The following is a 25,192-nucleotide window of genomic DNA, read 5'->3' as shown; positions in this document are numbered from 1 at the left end:
AGAACTCAGCTTCAGCATTACTTCTGGTTACCACATTCTGTTTCTTCGCCAGGTGATAAGATTACCTCTCATAAAAGTACAATAGTCGGAAGTTGATCTTCTATCAGTTACACTTCCTGCCCAGTCTACATCGGTGTAAGCTTCTATTTGCAAATGTCCTCTATTTCGAAATAGCAATCCCTTTCCAAGTGTCCCCTTTAGGTACCTTAAGATTCTGTAGGCAGCCTCAAAATGTTTTGATCTTGATGAATGCATAAACTAGTTTACCACACTCACTGTAAAAGCTATATCAGGATGACTATGTGATAAATAGATGAGTTTACCCACAAATTTTTGGCACTTTTCTCTATCTACCACCTCCTTGGTTTCTGCAGGCTGCAACTTCAAGTTGGGCTCTATTAAAGTTTCAGCTATCTTGCATCCGAGCATTCCAGTTTCACTAAGTAAGTCTAAGACATATTTTCGTTAGTTAACAAAGATTTTCTCTTTGGATCTTGCAAATTCCATGCCAAGGAAGTACTTTAGAGCCCCGAAGTCTTTGATTTCAAACTCTTGTGTAAGTTTTCTTTTAAATTCTACAATTTCGGTACTATCATCACCGGTCATTATTATATCGTCTACATACGCAATCAAAATAGCTAGTTCATCGATTTTCGAGTGCTTGAAGAACAGTGTATGGTCAGCTTGACTCTGGATATAATCGTAGCTTTTTACTGCCTTCCCAAACCTCTCGAACCATGCTCTAGGTGACTGTTTGAGTCCATACAAGGATTTTTCAATCTACATACCTTGTTTGTCCCGAAATCCTTCTCAAAATTAGGTGGTAGATCCATAAACACTTCTTCCTCCAAGTCTCCATTTAGGAAGGTATTTTTTATGTCAAGTTGGTATAGAGGCCAATTGGAGTTTACCACCAAAGAGAAGAACTCGAATTGAGTTTATTTTTGCAACTAGGGCGAAGGTCTCCTAATAGTCAATATCATAAGTTTGAGTGAACCCCTTGGCAACAAGTCTGGCCTTGTACCTTTCAAGGCTTTTATCTACCTTGCACTTTATAGTAAAGACCCACTTACATCCCACTATTGTCTTGCCTCTTGGTAATTCTACAATCTCCCAAGTCTCATTTTTTTCAAGAGCATTCATCTCCTCCTTCACTGCTAATTTCCAATCTGGATCACCTAGGGCATCCTAAATAGATCTTAGTACATGCAAGTTAGAAATATTTGAAATAAATGCTTTATAGTTATTGGATAATTTTTGATCAGACAAATACTTGGCAATAGGATGATTGGTACATGATCTTGTTCCTTTTCTGAGGGCAATTGGAACATCAAGGTCAGACAACTCAAGCAGATTTAGAATTACCTTTAGTGAAACGAGGACCATCATTCATAGGAGGATCATCATTCAAGGGTGTTGACTGACTAGTAGCAAGAGATATATTTGGATCAATAGTACTTCTCTGAGGCTTTTGTCTAGTATAAACCTGAAGCTCAGGTTTCGGATTACTAGGATCCATGTGTAGTAATTCTCCCCCTGTTTTAGATTCCATCATGCTCAGCACCTGTGGACTAAACAAATCCTTTTCTTTATTGTTTGGATCAGTTATTTCCTTAGTTTGTTTATCAAAGTGAATTGGAGTTTCAATGAAATTTGGTTGTGGTTCAGCAATTTTTCAAAAATTATCTTCTTCTCTAATATTCTTCCCCTGAAGATGATTTTTATTGAAATAGGATTGTTTTTCCATAAAAGACACATCCATGTTTCCATAAGTCTTCTTTGTTAGTGGATTAAAACACTTATGCCCCTTTTTATTTGGAGCATATCCAATGAAAACACATTTTTCACCCTTGGGATCCAATTTGGATTGAAAAAATTATGAAACATGAACAAAAGTACAAAACAAATGCATCCGAATGTTTTAAGGGCAACTCAGAGTCCAACTGAAAGTTCAGAAAAAATGTCTTTAAAGTATGTAAAGGGGTTTTAAATTTCAAAACATGAGTTGGCATTCTGTTGATCAAGTAGGAGGCAGTTAAAACAGCATCTCTCCAGACGTATTTAGGAATATTCATAGAAAACATGAGGGCCCTAGCAACTTCAAGTAGGTGCCATTTTTTCTTTCAACAATACCATTTTGTTGGGGAGTGTCACGATATGTTGATTGATGTAGAATTCCTTTATCTCTTAAAAATTCCTCTAAACACATTAAAATACTCAGTTCCGTTGTCTGATCGAAAAATACAAATTTTTGAATTAAACTGGGTTTCGATCGTATAATAGAACTCTTTGAAAAATCTTTCCACTTCAGATTTTTTGCTTAGTAAGTAAATCCAACACAACCTAGTGTGATCATCCATAAAAATTACGAACCACCTTTTTCCAGATAAAGTGGTAATCTTTGACGGTCCCCAAATATCACTATGGATTAAGTAAAATGGTTTGGAAGGACTATAAGGTTTTGAAACAAATTTAACACGATGATTTTTAGATAAATGGCAACTTTCACATTGAAACATAGAATAATCCACTCCTTTAAACAATTACGAAATAAGCATCTTAAATAAGAAAAACTAGGATGGCCTAGTCTAAGGTGCCATTGCATTATTTGTTCAAAAATAGAAATTAAACAAGTACTACTCAGCCCTTGAGCTTTTTTATTACTGAAGAAATCCTTGTTGAAGTAGTATAGCCCGTTTATCTCTCTAGCACTGTTAATCATGTTCCCCAAAATCCGGTCTTGAAATGTACAATGGGAGCCACAGAAGGTAACACAGCAATTAGAGTCCTTCAAAAATTTACTGATAGATAACAGGTTACAAGCAAGTTTAGGGACATGAAGCACTGATTTAAGACTAATATTTTCAGATATTTTGATTATACCTTTGCCTGCAATAGATGAAAGACTACCATCTGCTATTCATATTTTTTCATTATCAGAACAAGGGGTATATGAAACAAATAGATTAGAATTAGATAAACTGGTCATATGATCAGAAGCCCCCAAATCAATGATCCATGGAGCAGAATTCAAAGTACTAGATAGGGCTAAGGAATTTCTACTTGAATGGGCGAAAGAACATTAGGTGTACCAGATGATGATGGATTAGCCTTTAGCAGTTTCAGAAGTTGATCGATCAGCCTTTGTTGAACGGACCCGAGTCAGCTACAGTGGCAGTGGTTTGTGATCGTCTAGATTTTGGTTTCCAATTGGCTGGTTTTTTATGAAACAGTCAGCAAGATTCTCGAGTATGACGTGGTCTCTTACAGTGATCACACCATACCCAAGGCTTCTCATCATGCTTGTGCTAATCAGAGACACTCCGTCCATTGGCTTCAGCAGCAACTAGCGCAAAGTTCTCAGTCAGACCACTCGTGCACTATTCTTTTTCCTGAGCATTACTAATTTGTGGCTTTCCTCCCGACGAACCTTTGAAAAAACTTCATTGAGTGAAGGCAAAGGATTTCGTCCAATAATCCTTCCTCGAACCTCATCAAATTTGACATTGAGACCAGTAAGAAATTTGAAGACTCGATTAGCCTCCACAATTTTTTGATTGTGTTTGCAATCATCAGGAGACTTCCACTTGTAATCATTGAACAGGCGCAGATCTTGCCATATTTGTTTTAGAGAATAGAAGTATTTAGTGACAGTGTTGCTTCCTTACCGGACTTCTCCAAGTTTCAGAATAAGTTCATATATTTGAGATTGATTATCCAAATCAGAATACATTTGGATAACATTATCCCATAGTTCCTTAGCATTCTGATAACACATGTAATTGAAACTAATATCCTCGTCCATAGAATTCACAAGCCAAGTTATTACCATTGAGTTTTCAGCATCCCAAGTTGAGTAGGTCGGATCTGCACTGTCTGAAGCTGGTGTGTCTCCTGTCAAGTAGCCGATTTTGCCTCTTACTCGGATGTACATACGTACCGATTGAGACCAGCATAAGAAGTTATTACTATTGAGTCGAATAGTGGTAATTTAGATTGGATGAGATTCAGCAGTAGAAGGGACCCAAGGAGCATGGGTCACAGCAGCAGGATCTAGGTTGGTAGATGGAGTTGATTGGGAGGAGATGTTAGACATGGGGAAAAAAAATAGGACAGCAGCGGTGTATGGGCAACGGTGGCGTATGGGCAACGGCGGCGTATGGGTAGCGGCTGTGTATGGGCAGTGGTTGTGTATGGGCGACCACAGGAGCAGAATAATATCCTGCTCTGATACCATAAAAGATGTGAAAAATGATTGTTTATTTCTGTATTTGATTTCAATGAATTCTTGGTGATACAGTAGAGTATAATTTATAGAGAAGAGATGCAATAAATCTAGGCTAGAATTATGACTATGTACACAAAAGAATACAAAAGGAAGGAGATATCAAGGATCGGCATGATATTGGCATGATCTTCAGAATATAATCTATATGATTCTTGATATCATAGAATATCTAACAAATATGCATAATCTTCAGAACATAATCTGCATGATACTTCATATTATAGAATATCCAAAATATAATCTGCATGATTCTTTCGCAGAAATTAATGGAAAATTTTCTATTTTTGATGCTTAGTGAGTAAATATGTAAATAGGTTTTAGCATCCACACTTGGCCTATGGAGATTGCCATATGCAATGTTCCATGAAACCCCTCAGCCACTATGTGCCGCTGAATGCTTTTGAGAACATGGAGCCTTGTAACTCTGCATCCTGAAGATATTGCATGCCTTTGTTTTAGATAGTAAAGCCATCATGGCATCATCCCTTCACTTCCCTTAGATGTTGTGGATGACGTTGTATTGGTTGGACTCATTATATTCATGATGAAAGCAGACTTAGTTGTAATTATGAGGTCTTTTGATAGATATCTTGTGAATATATCATTGATTGAGGAAGTTTTTTGAGCTAATCTTTTGCTGGAAGCCATTAGTACATATATAGTTGACTGAGAAGATTTTAGTATTTCTACTTTACATATTCCTGCTTTCATAGAAGAGTAATCAAAATCTAGTCGGTTTTCTTACCTTACTGCTATTATTGCAATCATGCTAGGTTGTAATCCTAACATTGCCCAGAAGTAGTTTCATAGCTTGACCATAGCAAAGCATGATCTATATGGAACACAATTTTAAGTCCGGACTCAATAGTGTATGTGTTGTTAGGGATTTGAGATATTTAAAGCCATGATTTGAAGCATTAGATCTTGTAGGAGCACTGTCAAGTACCTTCTCTAGGCCCCTTTTAGGAGAACAGGAGTTTGTGGAGACCTTTGTTGCGAGTGTTGCTATTTTTACGCATGCCAGGATCTAATTATGATTCTTTTTGTTTGACCTAGTGGAGCTGGAGAGGCATCATCTTTATTTGGTCAAAGTCAAACCACATTTCTGTTTGACATAAATTTTCTCTAATTAAAATACCCTCATTACATTTGCACTTGCACAATTGCCCTACCTACCAGCACCCTTTGCACACCATCTCCATTTTCTTCTTGATCTTCACTAACTAATTTAAACTTATAACAATTTCCACCTTGCCATGACCTTGTCTCCAATGCCATCTCTACCTCTAGCACCTCTTCCCACTACTACAGGAAAGGGCTACGACAGCGGTCGACAACCGCTGCTGTAGCCAAAAGAACCACTGTCATAGTCTACGACAGTGGTTCCGCAATCATTGCCACTATCGTCGTCGCCATAGGTCTATGGCAGTGGTTTATATAACCGCTGCTATATACCGGGTATCGCAGCGATTGTTCAACTGCTACTACATTTTTAGATATAGCAATGGTTTACAAATCGCTGCTATAGAGCCTATAGCAGCAGTTAGATAACCGCTATTGTATATAAAGCAGCGATTATCTACCCGCTGCTATAGCTTCTATAGCAACAGTTATTCAACCGCTGCTATATCACCATTGCTATAGAAGCTATAGCAGTGGTAGAGCAACCGCTGCTTTAAACTCTATTGCAGCGGTTAAGAAACCATTGCTATAGACTACGGCAGTGGCCGTGCAACCACTGCCATAGCTTTATGGCAGCGGTTGGCACGTACCACGACAGTGGATGGAATGGGTACAGCAATGGTTGTGCAATCGCTGTCGTAGGCTATGGTAGTAATTTTTTAACCGTGGCGGCGGTTGTTGTGAACCGCTATCGTAGCCTTTTTCTGTAGTAGTAATTTCAAATTACTTAAATTTGCTATTTTTTACATGATAAACACAGTTTAATATATAATTACTCAAACTAAAACTTGCAACAACCAAAAATTTTACATAACACTCAATAATAATGCAGAAATATATCTCAAATATTCAAATTATATTACTGATCAAATTGTATTACAATATTTTTCAAATAAAAGTAAAATACATCAAAAATCTTCTAAATCAAAATCCTCCTCTTCAAGCATCTCATCATCATCGGGAGGGACTGGAGCTGAAATGTTAGCCAATATGTCTTGAATACTTGAAAAATTAGCTCCAAGATGAGCAGAGAGCTGACTCACCATAGTGGACACGACGCTTTGTAGCTGAGATGCGCGGTCCTGAGCTTGAAATGCGCACTCCTGAGCCTGAGTTGCCTGCTTCAAGGCCTCATCAAGCTGCTCCTTACTGACGACCTCGAAAGCATATAAGGAGATGCTCAAAGCAGACTAGTAGCTCGTCGGTATATTTCTGGGCCTGCAACGAATCCTCCTAGAGTGCTCTGGTCCTAAGACCTGAGACAGATGGTCATAGGGGCTAGAGGTGTTCGGGCCCTCGCTCTCAAGTATATCTAACTGCTCCTGTAATTGCAAATTCAAATAATATCATAAGAAATATTATAATACTAATCATACTAATCATACTCTAGTTATGTATTACCTACAAAAATCCTTCTGATCGCGGCATTCATCGGCCTGCCCTTTTGTCCGTATGACTCGATCGAAAGATGGCACTATAGGTGGACATCACTCCCTCTCTCGTCAGCTATAACAATCAATTAGCTTGTTAGAAACACGCAAAAAAATAACAACTCAATAACTTATAAACTAAAGGGTCAGAATTCATTACCTCTCTTGCACACGACTGGCCATAAACTCACGGTCGAGAGTGTGCATGTACTCCTGAGTAGCTCGGTTTTTCTAGTTCCGATAAGATGCAGCTTAAATAGTATTTAAATCACATAAGTTAAAATCAAATACAATTGTCAGTGTAATGAAAAATTCACAAGTTACAAATTAAACCCGAAAGTCCTGGCTCCTCCAATGCCTGACCATCTCCTCCCACTAACTTAGGAGACAGTCCTGGATCCAAGGAACAAGCTCCCCAGTATCCCTATGGTGCTTTAGCCATCCTTTGCGGAGCTTGACCTTGTAGTTCTGGTGCAACTCCTCAATCTTCTACAGCCAGACATCTCGAGCCCTCTCATGATCTGAAAAGTCATACCTCTTCTGTACAAAGTTATCAGAAAAGTCAGTTACGAAATTATTCTAATCAAATATAGTGTAAATATATCATATACATATATATAATTAAGATATACTTATCCAAATCTCCTCCCATATCCAATCCTTGACCTGAGGGTCCATCAATCGCCAGTCTATAGGCAGTATGAAAATGATGTCGGACCACCTCACAAGCACTCCAAAAAAGGAATGCATCTCCTGCATGGTCTTTCCTACTGGCCTACCCTCTTGATCGTACTCCACCATGACCTAATGCTGGCAGTTCCACACTTGCGGCATGCGTGTGGGACCATGAAATGGCCTATTGGATGATGCATCTATAATGAAAATGCATTACGAATATATAAGAGTGTGCAATAACTATATAAAAAATAAATAAATAAATAATTGACATAATAAAAACCTACTCTCACTGAGATCGTGCGATGTGGATGCGATGAAGTTAGATCGATGGGTGGAGTATGTGTCGAAGACGTGGCTGTCGGTGAAGGCTCAGATGTGCCGGTGGGAGGAAGATCTGCCTACGAAGCCGAAGCCGAGGCCGATGCGGTGGGAGGAGTATGTGCCTCCGAAGTCAATGCGAATGCGAAGGTGGATGCGGAGGCGGAGCTCCGCATAGTCCATCAAGAGGTGGGGGTGAAAGCTAGATGGCGTTTCGGTGCCATCATGACCTGCAATGTTAATGAACATTAACAAATATAGTGTATTGTTGAACAATAATATTAGTAGAGCATAAATAAATAAATATTATCATTTATACCAGGATGTTGAACTCATCATCTACTTGCATCTACAATATGGACATCACCATCGCTCCTGACAAATGTATCTGGGACTTGACAACATCAGATAAGTTTTGTCTTAGAGGAACACTTTGTATGCATGGTCCAACATCATCATCAACCTTGGTATTATCAAAGATATGCCTAGGCACCATCCTCACAACAACACCCCATTGAGGCTCCAAGAGATCACTAACGTAGAAGACTTGACTAGCTTGAGAGGCAAGTATATATGGTTCTTTAGTGTGGAGATGGCACTGCATGTTGATGAGAGTAAAACCGCACTCATCAGTCTTCATCTCTGAATAAGGTGTCAAACCAATCATATTTCATCAACGCAACCCTTCTTTTAGAATAGTAATCCAAGATGACTATCTTCTCCACAACCCTATAATAGTTCAGATCCTCTGTACGGAGATGTGAATCCCTTGAACTAGCATAACACCCAGTGGTGGCACTCAATATCACGCCACTATTTTGTGTTGCCATATTTTAGGCTCGACTGTGAATATTGAACCTGAAGCCATTGATGACGAGCTATTTATGCTCACGCATGTACGATTAGGTCTCATTGACAGATCACGTACTTCATGGCTCACATCATCGAGCGGTAATCTCTGCACCTAAGTAAGACGACACCTAATTAGTAAACATGTTTAAATAGGGTGTACAAGACAGGAATATATACTTGCTTACATGACCTTTGAACCACTTATGGAACTCTTTGCTATGCATTTTCTCCTTTTTTTCCATATGCTTAGAGTATCGTATTTTACTCTTATGACCTCTTTGTGTTTGCTATATAAGGAATAAATTTAGAGTTACTAGTGCAATGGAATATTTTTTTTCTAAGTAATGAGAAATAAATAAGGCTGAGTGACTCACCTTATGTATGGCTCAATGATATCACAATTGAACAACACGTAGCGGTGTGCCTTATTTCTTTCTTTAAGGTTCAAATCAGTGAGGCAGTATGAAGTAGGAAGTCCACTTGACTGTGGAATGGACTCAAATACCGGCTCAATTGGCTTATACTGATCATTCTGATTCCTTATTGGCCGGTGACTATGTGTCTCGAGCTTGTTTAAGTACATAGTACAAAAATCCATACACTCTTGATCAAAATAACCTTTTGCTATAGATCCCTCTGGGTGATTCATATTCCTTATATAAGATTTCAATATTTGAATATTTCTCTTGGTGGGGTACATCTATCGACAGAACACTGGGCCTCCAAGTGCAACTTCCTCCAGAAGGTACATAGTGAGATGCATCATAATTGTGAAAAATAATAGTGGAAATATCTTCTCCAGATCATATAATACAATCACCATCCTTGCTTTCATTTCCTTCACATCTTTCTTAAGCAACTTCACACAAATATCTCTATAAAAGTTGCAAAGATGAAGAATAGCCATTCTCACATTTTTTGACAACACACGGTGAACAGCTATTGGGATCAACTCCTATATTAACATATGATAACCATGAGTCCTCAATCCACCAAGTCTCACATCCTTACTATTCACATGCTTTGATATGTTGCTTGAGTACCTATCTGGAACCTTTATGTTCTCCAACACATAAAGAAATGTGGACCATTCGGAGGCATTCATAACATAGCATGCATGAGGGAACCTCCACTGCTCTCCCCCTATCGGCTCCAGGTGGAGTGATCTCCTAATACCCCATTCTTGCAAGCCAAACTGAGAATTCAAGTCATCCTTGATCTTATCCTTGATGTTCAGAATCATTGACAATAGGAGCTCGCACATGTTCTTTTCAATGTGCATGACATTTAAGCAATGGCGCAATAAGTTTATTATCCAATATGGCAAGTCAAAGAATATGCTTTTTTTTCTCCAATTAAAGTGTGTGTCATCTGCCTTTGATCGACGCTTCCTCTTCTTACCATCCATCGGATCACCTTTCTCAAATTCAACACTAAGACCATCCAACTGTCTCAACACCTCACCCTCAGATATCTGACTAGGTGCCTCACCTTCTTCAACAGTGCCATCGAAGGAGCGTACATCCCTTCTGTATGGATGATTTTGATGGAGGAAACGTCGATGCCTCATAAAGCTAAAGCTTCTTCGATATGTCAACCCTCTAGATCGGGTGTGTTTTCTACAAACTGGGCATGCTACCTCACTTTTCATGCTCCAACATAACACTAGGGCATAAGCTGAAAAGTCGTTTATTGTCCATATAAGTGCTACGCACATAGAAAATAACTCATTCATCAAAGCATCAAAAATTGGAACATTCTGAACCCACAATTGTTTCAGCTCAGCAATAAGAGGCTGCAAATAAACATCAATATCATTTCCTACCTCCATCGGTCCAGAGATGAGCACTGTCATGAAAGTGAAGGGTTTTTTCATACACATCCATGGTGGGAGGTTATAAACATGAGCAAACACTGGCCATACACTATGGTTGGTATGCATGTACTTGAATGGGTTGAAACTATCGCATGACAAGTCCAACCTTACATTGCATATCTCTTGTGCGAAATCGGGATGTATTTCATTAAACTTTTATCATGCCTCTCCATTGGATGGATGCCTCAATGCATCATCTTTTGTTCGCTCCTCTTCATGCCATCTCATGTCCTTCAATGTCGTTGCCGACGAAAATAACTTTTGTAGTCTCGGTATCAAAGGAAAGTGCCACATCAACATTTGAGGAATGCAGGTCGATGTGCCGTCTTTATTTTGTTTCCATCTTGATACACTGTACCTCGTGCACTCCTTTTGATTGGCATCCCCCTCCCAATAGAGCATGCAATCATTAGGACATGCATGTATCTTGTTGTAACTAAAGCCCAACTGTTCAATAATCTTCGATATCTCATAATTATTCTTCGAGATTTGTGTATTATCCGGAAGAATGTTTCCCAAAAGCTCTAGTATACAGTTCACTCCATTATTATTGAACCCATTAGAGCATTTCGCATGATACAACCGAATTAAAAACTTAAGCTTCACCATCTTTTCACATCCGGGATACAATGGAGTATTAGCATCCTCCATCAACCTGTGGACCTTCTCCACATCCTCACTGTTTGTCATTCCACCAACAACAGGATCAGGCATGGATGTAGATGCACCGTCATTGTAGCCAACAAATGAAAAGATATCACGATCTATTTGTTTCACTCCCCCATCATGTTGATCACCTCCTTGTGGCCTACCCTCACCATATTGATCCCAACAAATTTCATAGCCAGGTTTAAAGCCATAAATAGTGAGGTGATCATTTACATCTTGATGAGGTAGCCAAGGCCCACCCATACACTTCTTATAAGGACATTGGATAAGTCCATGGTCCCCAAATTTCTCTATAGCAAAATTAAAAAATTTTTAAAGTTCAGCCTCATATTCTGATGAGAGCCTACTTAACTTCATCCACCCCTTATCCATTATAAAAATGGTGACACTGTAATTGAATTATGTGTGGAAATAAGACACAACATAATAACAGCAAGATAATTTAGTAGTAATTGCTCATAATTTACGTACGTATACCAGTGCTTAGAGTTTATAACATCATTATATTGGCAAACAAAATAATGCTTAATGAATCCTAACTCCTTCAACTCCTTCCTAATAGGTGTGGTCCTATCCCTTTAAAAAATGCATCACTTTTATTATTGCCACAGCTTTGTTCTTTGTTCCATATTCGAAGAAAATCCGACAGTTTCTCCCTACAATTCTTCAAGTACACAATATAGATGAATCATATTTTAACCACATCCAATATGTACTCGAAGAACAAACGAGATATCTGCAATGGAATTTTTCATAATAGAACAAAAATGCCACGATACAATAAAAAAATTGATGCATTTTTGAACTGCCCAAATGGGGCATTTAAGAGCCGTTCACAGAGTCCGTTTTGGGGACCCTATGACCGACTCTTGAACGGGAGTCTAAGATTACATCAATGCATGCATTAAATCATGATTCGGATCGTGATCCAGATTCGGACCGGATCCTGACCAGAATCTCGATCTGGATCCGGCCCAAAACTCGATGGCTCAAAATCAGCCGGCACGGCCTAGAACCCATCGGCACGATCCATAGCCGCTGGCATGGCCCAGACCGACTATTGAACGGATCTAGATCGTGATCTGGATTCGAATCGGATCCTGATCAAGATCCCGATCTGGATCCGGTCCAGAACCCAATGGCCCAAAATCTGCCGATACGGCCCAGAACCTGTCGGCATGGCCCAAAGCTGCTAGCACGGCCTAGACCGACTCTTGAACGGGAGTCTAAGGTTACATCCAAGGTCTGCCGTATCGGGCCAAACCGCCCAATACGGGACGTACCGAATCGGATCGACGGCCAGCTGATCTGGTTCGACCATTTTCCTCAAAAACCAGCTTCGAACCGCACCAAACCGAGCTGTTCGATACGATTCAGCTCCATACCGCCTAAAATCGGGCGGTATGGACCAATATGGTTCGGTTCGGCATTGAACCAAACCGTACCGACATCTTCACGTGAAGGGAGTGGGGAGGTGTGGGGTGGGGCTTGGGCTGTCTTTTAGTGACAGCCCATGTGGGTTGTCTGAGAGACTCGAGAGCTCTCAGAGAACTTCCGAGCTCGTCTGAGACTTAACGAGATGTCGAAAAATAAGAAAAAAAGGATAAAATTTCATCAAATTGCAACACTGGTTCTTTGCCCTCTCCATCATGCAGTATAGGAAGTCCATCTGGGGGATCTTTCGCTGTCCACGGCGCGAAGCACCTCATATAAAGGCTTGATAGCCTTCACTACCTTCTCAGCCTGCTGCCAAAATGACTGACTCGTCACCAAGTTCTCCACATGACTTCCATCAGTGCCGGCCCTTGCATATCTGCTCTCCTGCCACTCGATACTGACAAATATCTGACGTAGGGCTGTTTTCTTCTGAAGAAGACTATCAAGTGCTATGTAGTTGGTGGCAAACCGTATGATACCCGGTCGTAAGATCTCCCCCCCAGTATACGTCCGCATCAATGAAAGAACCCATGTGTGGTTGTAGATGAATCTAGTAATGGTCTGGGCAATCTCCACTACCTGCTGCACCCTGCGAATCTTTCCGATATCCATCAATATAAGATCAATGCAATGTGCAGCACATGGGGTCCAGTATATCTGCGGTCACTGCTCCATCAGCAACTCTCCGGCAGCCTTATATTGTGGTCCGTTATTTGTGATGACCTGCACGACATGCTGCTCACCTACTGAATCAATCACCTCCTCCATCAGACCAAAGATATATGTGGCATCGTGCATCTTATCTGAAGCATCAATTGATTTGTGAAAAAATATTTTTCCATCACAGTATGTCAAAAAATTAATGATGCTCCACCTAGTAGGACCTGTCCAACCATCACACATCACTGTCAGACCGTATATAGGCTATTTATTTTTGTAAGAAGCAATCCATCTCTGCAGATCCTCTTTGTTGCTGTCAAGAAGCTGACCATAGATGTCCTTAGGTCTTGGAGGATCTACATCCTGGCCGGCAGCCTCTATGGCTGAAATAGCAGATCGGTAGTAAGGATTGGCTGCTGTATTTGCTGGAATATGGTTGAAATGAAACCATGATCCAATAGCTTGCCACATATCCTTTTTCTTATCTTTTTTCAGCATACTGTCAATTCTCTGCTGCTTTGAATCCTTGCTGGACAAATCATGTGGATCCAAATCCTGAATGCTGGCTCCTGCTGGAATATCTCTGGAGGACCTCCTCCTACTGCCAAAAGCTTCCAACAAAAAAGACATTTTGCGTCTGCTTCATCTACCACCAGGCTCTCTAACTGAGATAGTCCTCCTTAACTCGAATTTTCCCCTATCAGTTGCTGATCTAGATCCTGATTCGTAGCAGGACGGTCCGAATCGCTCTTTGTACCGGGCCATCTCCTCCTGCTGGTACTGATCCGCCAAGCTCGCCTGAATGGCAGCCTCAATCTGTGCCTCCTCATCATCTGGAGCAAAAGTCTCCTCTGACTCTCTAGAGTGATAAGAAGGTGGCTCTGCGGCTCGACGGTCTACTTCTGTCTTTTTCTGCTTTGCCCTTTCCTTCGCTGCTTTCGAATCAGCAAAATGCTTTTTCATCAATTGTCGAATCTCTTGCAGACATTTCTGACATATGGACACATCGGGATAACCACCAGCCAGATGCTGCTTCAACCTAGTCACCCCTCCTCCCTTGAACTCTGTGTTGCACCATTTGCATCTCCAATGATGCCGAGCCGAGAGCATCTCGCCATGATCCCAACCGATGTCACGCTCCGGATCTTTCTTCTTACTCATTTCTGCAGGTATAACAAAATGCTAATTATTTCAAATTAACTGTAATATAACACTAATTACATATATTTTTTATTTGATAATATTTTTTACTATTTAAATATTTATAAAAAGAATTTCAAAAAAATCTCAAGTTAGATTCAAATATTTTAATTGTTTTGAATCATTCTAAACATTATTCTCAATTTCAAAACTAACACTGATTTTTTATTTTTTTAATTTTTTAATAATTTTTATATAAATAAATATATACTATAAAATAGCTGATTAATTAAAGTGAACGAACGTCATGCTCTAAATTTTTTTTTTATAAATATATGCAAGTATAACAAAACACGATAGTTTAATGATAATTAAAATAATTATATATAATTTTAAAATAATTTTAATAATTATTTTAAAATTTATAAATTCAAAATAAATATGTTATATATTTCAAATAATATTTTTAAATTAACTAAAATATAACACTATTTTTATATATTTTTATTTTATAATTAAATTTTTTAATTTAAATAATTAAAAAAATAATTTTTTAATTTCAAATATATGAAAAAAATTTGAAATTAGATTTAAGTAGCTTGAATCATTCTAAACATGATTCTCAAATTCTAATTTTTTTTCTAAAATTTAATTTTTTTATTTTTAAATAAATAAATATTTAAAAATATTTAAAAAATATATAATTAACAAAAATTAATAATTTTGGCATCATCGTGTAGATCTTTCAAAGATCTATCACATATAATTAAATCATACCAAAATCACAAGATTTTGACGTGATTTTCTCTTATTTTTATTCTTTCTCATTCTTATCCTATGTTTAACAACAAAAATAAAAAAAAATATATTTACTAAGAAAATAACATATTATCTTACCTCCGGCCAAAGATTAGCCTCTCCTCGAACCACTCCTACAATTTGACGGAGTTTTTTTTTTTCTAATTTTTTGGAGGTCTCAACAGTTTCATTGAGACCTTCATATGCTTCGGGAGTTCTCTGAGACTTCTCAGAGAACTCTAACACCTCTCAATCATTTAAAAGCTCTCCGACCCCACCCCTCCCCCTCCCCACTTTTTGCATGTGGGGATGTCGGCATGGTTCGGTTCACGCCGAACCAATACCGAACCGATCCATACCATCCGATTTTATACGGTATGGACACGAACCGGACCGAACCGAACGGTTCGGTGCGGTTTGGGGAGTTTTTTGAAAAAAAAGTTCGAATCGGATCGGTAATGACCGATCCGACTCGGTACGCCTCGTACCGGGCAGTTCGGCCCGGTACGACGAACCCTGATTTGAAGCATATAACATATTTTTTTGAATTTATGAGTTTTAAAATTATTATTAAAATTTTTTTAATTTATATATAATATTTTTTTAATAATTATTAAACTGTCGTATTTTATTATATTTATAGAAATGAGTAAGAAGAAAGATTCAGAGTATGACATTGGTTAGGATCATGGCGAGATGCTCTCGACTCGGCATCATTGAAGATACAAATGATGCAATACAGAGTTCAAGAAAGGAGGGGTGACTAGGTTGAAGCAGCATCTGACTGGTGGTTATTCTGATGTGTCCATGTATCGAAAATACCCGCAAGAGGTCCAACAGTTGATGAAAAAGTACTTCGCTGATTCGAAAGCAGCGAAAGAAAAGGCAAAGCAGAAAAGGACGGAAGTGGACCATCGAGCTGCAGAGCTACCTTCTTATCACTCTAGAGAGTCAAAGGAGGCTTCTGCTCCAGATGATGAGGAGGCACAGATTGAGGCTGCCATTCAGGCAAGTTTGACTGATCAGTACCGATAGAAGGAGATGGCCAGATATAGAGCGATTTGGATCATCATGCTACGAATCGAGATCTGGATCAGCGATCGATGGGGAAGAATTTAAGTTCAAGAGGACTACCTCAGTCAGAGAGCCCGATGATAGAGAGAGCAGACACAGCATGTCATCTTTGTTGGGAGCTTTTGGTAGTAGGAGGAGGTCCTCCAGAGATATTCCAGCAAGAGCCATCATCCATGATTTGGCTCCACATACTTTACCCAGTAAGGATTCAAAGCAGCAGAGGATTGACACTATGGTGAAAAAAGATAAAAAGAAGGATATATGGCGAGCTATTGGATCATGATTTTATTTCAATCATATTTCAGCAAATGCAGCAGATAATCTTTACTATCGATCTGCCATTTTAGCCATTGAGGCTGCCGGTCAAAGTGTAGATCCATCAGGACCTAAGGACATCTATGGTCAGCTTCTTGATAGTAATAAGGAAGATTTGCAGAGATGGATTGCTTCTTACAAGAATAAATGGCCTACATATGGACTGACAGTGATGTGTGATGGTTGGACCGGTCCTATTAGATGGAGCATCATTAATTTTTTGACATACTGTGATGGAAAAATATTTTTTCACAAATCAATTGATGCTTCAGATAAGATGCATGATGCCACATATATTCTTGGTCTGATGGAGGTGATTGATTCAATTGGTGAGCAGTATGTCGTGCAGGTCATCACAGATAATGGACCACAATATAAGGCTACCAAAGAGTTGCTAATGGAGCAGCAACCGCAGATATACTGGACCCCATATGCTGCACATTGCATTGATCTTATATTGATGGATATTGAAAAGATTCGTAGGGTGCAGCAGATAGTGGAGATTGTCCAAACTATTACTAGATTTATCTACAATCACACATGAGTTCTTTCATTGATGCAGACGTATACTGGGGGAGAGATCTTAAGACAGATATCACACGATAGTCTTCTTCAGAAGAAGCAGCCTTAGATCAGATATTTGTCAATGTCGAGTGGCAGGAGAGTAGATATGCGAGGGTCAGCACTGATGGAAGTCATATGGAGAATTTGATGACGAGTCAGTCATTCTGGCAGTGGGCTGAGAAGGTAGTGAAAGCTATTAAGCCATTATATGAGGTGCTTCACGCCGTGGATAGTAAAAGATACCCCCAGATGGGCTTCTTATATTACATGATTGAGAGGACAAAGAAACAGATCAATAAGAATGATCCGAAGCATGCTCAAGAATTTATTAACATCATTGAGCATCGTTGGGACTATCAGATGGGTAGAAATTTGCATCTAGCCGGTAAGCACGGATTCAAGAATATTTTAAAATATTTTTTTCTTATACTTGTAAAAGTGTACTTAATCAATTTTGAAATTTATCTACAGTTTATTATTTGAATCCGAGATTTCAGAAATAAATTAAGATTGATATGGATAATAAACTTTTTGCTGCTCTTCATAATGTGATATATAAGATGGTACCTGATCTAGAAATCGTATCATTGTGTTTGCAAGAGGTATGCTAGTTTAAAATGGATGTGATTATTTAACTGAATTCGATTCATATTCAATGATATATTTATAAATTTAATAAATATATTTTTTTACAGATGAAATAGTTTAGAGAGGTATCAGACAGCTTTGGAGTCCCATCAGCTATCGTAAGCAAAAAGCAGATGAATCTAAATAAATTATATATCAATAATGAGCAGTATAGATTGATATGTAATTTTGCTTATTAATATCATAAAATTTGATATGTAATTTTACTTTTGCAACTGAATGGTGGATTCATTTTGGAATGTCCACAGAATATTTGAGAGGTGTAGCTGTCCGCATTCTTTCTCAGACGATCTTTGCTAATGGCTGTAAGCGCAATTGATCGACTTTCGTCTTTATCCACAGCAAACAGAAAAATTGTCTGACACAAAAATATCTCACTGATCTTATATATGTTTACTATAATCTGAAGTTGAGACTAAAATGCATTCAGAAGAAAGTACAACTGAAGTATACTGATCTGATACTAGATGATTATGCTGACGAGGATGACAATCTGATCATTGGATAGTTTGCAGGTCAGCAGCAGGAATCAGAGCTTGATGAATCGGGGTCTCCTCTATGACCAGCTAGTGTGGTAGCTAGGAAGATCAGGGTGGATCTAGGGCAATGGGTAGAAAGAAATATTCCACATAAGGTTCCAGCTGATCAGCCACAGCCTGAGGGGACACAAGAGACTCATTCATCACATGACTCGATCTCTGATACATTCTCACAGAGGTTCGAACGATAGATGTTTAGATGAGGTCGGCAGTCAGCAAGAAGACATCCATCTTTTCAATCACGGAAAACTCAGTCACAGAAGAGCACAAGGGAGAAAAGAAAAGACAGTTGCACGTGCACCACTCTCGAGAGTACAGGAGCTATCTGGCTTAGATTTGGAGACCAGAGAGAGTGATGATGATACTGGTAGTAATAGTCATAGATCTGATGATCAGAAAAGAACTGAAGGACAGAAGACCATTGCTTATAAGACACAGCTGCAGGGTGATATTTGATTCATCAGTAAGTCTCAGTTTACATATGTCACACAAGATAGAAATCATGGTGGATGAGTCGGTAGAGATCGTGGAGAGTCGATTCATATAGACGACGGGCTCTTAGAGGTCGTCTAGCACACGATGCAGCTGCAGACGATCTTGCATATGGAGCAGGGTCCATGGATGTATCTGGATCATCCTCGCATTATAGATCCTATTATCTGCAGCCACCTTATGATCCATATGGATATGGTGCATCCGAGGTATCGTCTTCTAGTGGTTACTATCTTATGCAATCTGGAGTATTTTATGGATCAGATTTTGCTACCGGCATATTCGGATGGGCTCCTCCACAGCTATACCATCATCCCGAGGATACTTCTCAAAGCCAAAGTTTGAGTGAGAAATCCAAGATGTCTTACAATCCAGAGAGGATGCCTTATGGGATGAATATTTAGAAGTACAATGCATCTTGGTTAAAGGGTTGGACTGATGTTCCTTCAGATTATGCTAATGATCCAGATATCTACAAGCGTCACAGACACTCGACGAGATATTAAATGTAGAGTAGATCTTGAAGTTAGTATTTAATTTTTATGCTTTGTACTTTAAAAGTTTAGATTTTTTTTAATGCATATATATATATATTTAATTTTAGGATGATATAGTTATAATATAATATAAATAAATATATATTTAAAATTTTGGATCAAGCGTCCTTGTATCGCTATCGAACTCAAAAATTGAACCTAAATATATCAATAATATGCAATATAATGTAATTTTGAGGTTGTATTTATGAATTAATAACTTGAACACTCAAAAAAAAAATAAAATAAAATAAAAATTATATCGATATCGAACCGGTACGTCGAAGTATATCGTGTGTCGGTACAGTATGGTATCGATATCGTACCATACCAATTGGCCATCGATATGGAGTTCGATACCGGTATAGTGGACTTTGGTTACATCAATGCATGCATTAAATCACGATCTGGATCGTGATCCAGATTCGAATCGGATCGGATCCTAATCAGGATCCCGATCCGGATCCGGCCCAAAACTTGATGGCTCAAAATTCATCGGCACGGCCTAGAATCCATCGGGATGGCCCAGAACCCGCTGGTGGGGCTTTTTTTTAAATATTATTAATTATAAAATTATTATAAATATTATTATAAATATTATAAATGATTATAAATATTATTATGAAATAATTTTTTTTAAAAAAAATTTCATACCTATGCTACAGGGAGGGGGTCTCACAGAGCTGCGAGGAGGTTGCTGGGGCTGGGGCCGGGGTTGGGGCCAAAGGGGGTCGGGGCCAAGGGGGTCAAGGTCGAGAGAGGCGGGGTCGAGGGAGGCGGGGCCAAAGGGGGCCGAGGGAGGTGGGGCCGAAGGGGCCTGGGTCGAGAGAGGTGGGATCGAAGGAGGCGGGGCCAAAGGGGGCGAAGGGAGATGGGGCCAAAGGGGGCCGGGATCAGGGTCGGTGGTGGTGGTGCTACAGGGAGGGGGCGGCGGCGGCGCTAGAGGGAGGGGGCAGGAGCGGGTAGGGTTTCAGGTAGAGAGGAGAGAGAAGGTTTCGAGAGAGGAGGCGCACGAAATGAAGAAGAGAGGGTGCAATCTGAAAAAATTTTCAAGTCTATGGCAGCGATTTTCGAAAACCGCTACCATAAGTCTATAACAGTGGTTGTCAACCGCTGCTATAGTCTATTGCAGCAATTTTAAAAATCATTGCAATAGACCTATAGCAGCAGTTACAATGCAACCGCTGCTATAGAGCCTAAATATAATTTTTTTTATATTTTTCTTTCTAAATATGATATAAATTTAAAATTTAAAGTGCATCTTCACCGTTCATTATCTAAATAATTATCGTTAGTGTCGTGATAAAAGACTGCCTCGATTCGATAGTCTTAGCTATGTTGATCAATAAAGTTCGATTTCGATGATCATGAAGGACCGCATAATGATCTAATTGATAGAGACCACTGATGGATTCAAAAATTTGCAACGATGACCTCGGTGACATTTGTAGCATACTATCAAATTTTTACTTCAATCGGACATCATTATGATGGTCAACTTAGTACATGATGATTTCGATCGTTAAATAAAAAATGAATGATCAAAAGGCCAAACTGCATCTGATTAAGGTGATTTTTTAGATAAATAGTCTTTGCTATCATTTTAATCATTTGAATGGTGGTGATCATAAAATCCAAATTGTATATATATGAACCATCGAAGAATGGATCTGAAGTTACGAGAGGAGGCAGTATTTGTTTCGATCGAGGAACAGATACTGAAGTTGCATAAAATATCAATCAGAATCTAAAAGATACCACTTTAATTATTAGTTAAGAACCAAATAAATCTTACTCTTTAAATATGAGCTCATTCTTCTCTTGCAACTTCAGTATCCGTTCCTTGATCGAAACAAATACGAGCTAGCTCCTTCTCTTGCAACTTCAGTATCCATTCTTCAATGGTTCATATACACATGGTTTAGATTTTATGGTCACCACCGTTCAAATGATTAAAGTGATAACAAAGATCATTTATGTCAAAAATCGCCTTAATCGGATGCAATTTGGCCTTTTGATCGCTCATTTTTCATTTAATGATCGTAATCATCGCGTGCTACATTGATCATGATAATGATATCCGATTGAAGTAAAAATTTTGATAATTTGCTACAAATATCATTGAAATTATCGTTGCAAGTTTCGGATCTATCGATGGTCTCTACCTATCAGATCATCATACGATCGTTCGTGGTCGTCGAAATCAAATTTTATTGATACTATAATGATAATTATTTAGATAATGAATGGTGAAGATGAGCTTTAAATTTCAAATTTATACCATATTTAGAGAAAAATATAAAAAAAATTTATGTTTTGCCTATATAACAACGGTTAAACAAAACCGCTGCTATAGGTGACGTATCGCAGTGGTTATATATAACCGCTGCCACCAGTTTGAGATATGGCAGTGCTTATCGATAATCGCTACCATTGATTTGCACTATAGCAGCGGTTAAACATAATCGCTGCAATAGGTTGACCGCGGTTATACATAACCGCGGCCACAGATGAAACCTATGGTAGCGATTATGTATAACTGCTGTTATATCTCAAAACTATGGCAGCGGTTATTGATAACTGCTGCTACAGGTCTAACTTATGGCCACGGTTGATTAACCGCTACTATATATCAGATGAATGGCAGCAGTTATGCGTAACCACTACCATAAGCTAGACTTGTGGCAGCGGTTACTCAATAACGGCAGCTCTATGTGTCCTGTGGCAGCGGTTATAAATAACCGCTGCTATAGGTCAAAACTATGGCTATGGTTATGAATAACTGCTACCATAGACTCTATGGCAATGGTTTACGAATCGCTTCCGTAGTAAATGCTGTCATAGGCCCTTTCTATAGTAGTGTCCATATCTCCTTTGCTATCTTTTATCTACCTCCATGACTTACATCATATCATTTAGTGGTATTTCAAAGTCAGAAGTCTTGGAAGGGAGAGCTTTATTTCCTTAAATAGGATTTTGAAAAGCTACGTGAGGCACTGGAATGAGATATATGGCATTTGGTTAGTGTTGCTCAAAACTTGTCATAATTTGTACACACAGAAACACATGGTCACACATGCAAATGCATATATTTTAAATTTTTAACTATGATTGTTTTCATTCAAACCATGATTGTGCGTACTTGTCTTCATAGTCACAAGTTTGACATTAGGAAACAATTCATAAATTCACAAAAGAATTGGAAGTGCAAAATAAAAGATAAATAATCAATCATAAAATTTACATATTAAAAAAAAGGGTATATATATTCTTCACTAGCAACATAATTTCTAATAAAATTATTTTTAAAGCATTTATGTTACACCTCCAAATCTAAAGATTTTTTGTTTGCTATATTTCAAGTCTGAGGGTGGGCTTTGGCAGTTGGTACAACTACAAGGTTGCTCTATTTTGACCTAGGTGTCAAAGGTTTGAAATGCGGAAACAACCTCTATGCATGTGCAATGCAAGTAAGGCTGCGTACATCTAGCCCTCAAATCCTGCAGACTATAGTGGTGGCAGCCTTGAGCATTGGGATGCTCTTTTACATTCCAACTCAATCCAAAAAAAAAAAAAAGAGAAGACTATTTAACATCAAGGATTCAAGATGAACAGGATTCTAGATCCTCGACGCCATGTGGAAACTCAAATCTGATGCTTGTGGTAGCCACAAGTACATCCTCCAAATCCACCAATACCATCATCTTTGATAGCCACCGGTAGGATGTCAAACCTATGTTCCTCACTCCCTCCCTCTCTATAGATCTATGGATAATTGGGCATAAACCTAGACTAGGTGAACCTGGCACTTGACCAGCACCGACAGCATATTATGTGTCTGTATGGTTTAGTGATGCATTGTACCAACTCAGTACCTGACTAGTATGTATTATAAGTATTGGTTAGGATTGAAACCAGATCGGATACGGATTAGATACCAACATATCCATATCCATACTTGTTTTGTTAGACAAATACAAATATAGATATGGATATTATTTGGATGCAAAAATTCATATCTGTAATTGTTTTTAATGGATATAGATACAATTTGGATACTAAAAGTATGGATATAATGATAGATATAAGTTGTATAATTAAACTTTATGACTACAGAATTAAAGATATTACTAAATAGATGATAAATCAAATTAATAGTATATTTATATGATTGTATATCTCTTAAAAATTAATAAGTACAATATAAAATTATATAGGGTTACAGGTACATTTGGATACTCACATGCGGATCGGATAGTTGTCTATCCATATCCATATCCATTTTTCTTTGACGGATATAGAAACGAATATAGATATTAGTCAGATCCTCAAATTGCTATCTATATCTGGATTGATTCGGATACGAAAATGGATCCGGACAAATATTGTCCATACCACTTTCACCCCTAGTATTGGTTTGGCCAACCTTGTTTCCAACTATCATAGAACTTGCAAACATTCAGTCAAGCTATGGTGCTTTCCAACATGTAGAAAAATAAGCAAATGTGGAAAAAATAGCATGAAGAGGCCATATGCACAATAAATCTAGCCCAGTAAGTTCATGCAGCCAAAGTCCAAACATAACCCAAGTTTAGATTGATTTAGGCTGAAATTCAGAGATTTCAGTTTGAGGATTTTAGTTCTAGTGTCTCAAGTCGAGCTTCAAATCATCAACCCACTTGCATGAAAGGTATCATAGATATGATATAGTTTGGATGGGCACTTTGATCATTGATAGACACTTTTTGGATCCTTCTCCTATCTGCTTCAATCTCTATTTAGTTTTGAGTAGTGCATAGTGTATCATGTTAATTTTAAACTTTTATTGAATGTGTCTCCCCCTTTTCATTATAAGCCCTCCTATCTTTTATTTTCATTTTTTTGCCATGTCTGCATTGTTCTTCGTTCCAAAGACAGAGGTTACAAGTCTATCCATACCTATTTTTTCTTGCACATGGTCTTAAACATAGATACCTAATTCACTATATCTTGAGCATATTGCTAATTGGTATAACTAAATTTGCTAAACCAATTCACAATGTGGTTCATTGTACAACAAAAAAGATAAGTAAATTAGGAACTTGATTAAATTTTATTGATTTATTCACTTTAACCCCTAAAAATATGCTAGATTTCTCCCTATTTCTTCTTCTAAACTTTTCATATAATTTTTTATATGTTCTAATTCATATCTTGTTCAGTCGATATGAATTCATTATCAAACTTCCCATAAATCAGAACAACTCTGACATGTAATTGCATTACCATAATTAAAGCCTTGTTCCAGTGAAATGGGTCAACAAATGTTTAATTATCTGAGAGTAATAACTAATTTCTTGTTCTTTCTGAGTGAACTGAGTTCATGAAGAAAGAGTAATCTTCAATTGAGAACCTGAACCTAGTCTAGCATACCAACAGTCTAAGTAACTATGCTCTTCACCTAAAACACATTGATGCATGATCCTACTGCACTCCACTTGCATGTCTTATGATGTTTTCTTTAGCAAGCATCTATTTTGTATGATTTCCTCATTCTAGTTCTCCTCTTCCTCCCTTATTCTGTTGTATAATATGAACGACCCTAATGCCTGCAGGTAGGCCCATCCTTATTATATGTTTTCTCTTGGCTTGCTTTCCATCCATGGTCAGGCTCTTTTACTTTTAGGCTCGATCAATCGAAGAGCCACTGGACACTT

At 38.3% G+C, this 25,192-nt stretch overlaps 1 protein-coding gene and 1 pseudogene across 4 annotated transcripts in view; one reads left to right on the top strand and one right to left on the bottom strand.

Annotated features, from left to right (window-relative positions):
• Positions 1-25,192, top strand: part of LOC105054781 (SNARE-interacting protein KEULE) — a 71,344-nt gene that overhangs the window by 20,887 nt on the left and 25,265 nt on the right. The window lies entirely within an intron of this gene.
• On the bottom strand, positions 12,941-14,551 carry LOC140852900 (uncharacterized; annotated as a pseudogene).

Source organism: Elaeis guineensis, chromosome 12 (genome assembly GCF_000442705.2).
Source record: "Elaeis guineensis isolate ETL-2024a chromosome 12, EG11, whole genome shotgun sequence".
Classification (NCBI taxonomy): Eukaryota; Viridiplantae; Streptophyta; class Magnoliopsida; order Arecales; family Arecaceae; genus Elaeis; species Elaeis guineensis.
The sequence above is the reverse complement of the archived record's forward strand: the minus strand, read 5'-3'. Positions and strand labels throughout refer to the sequence as shown.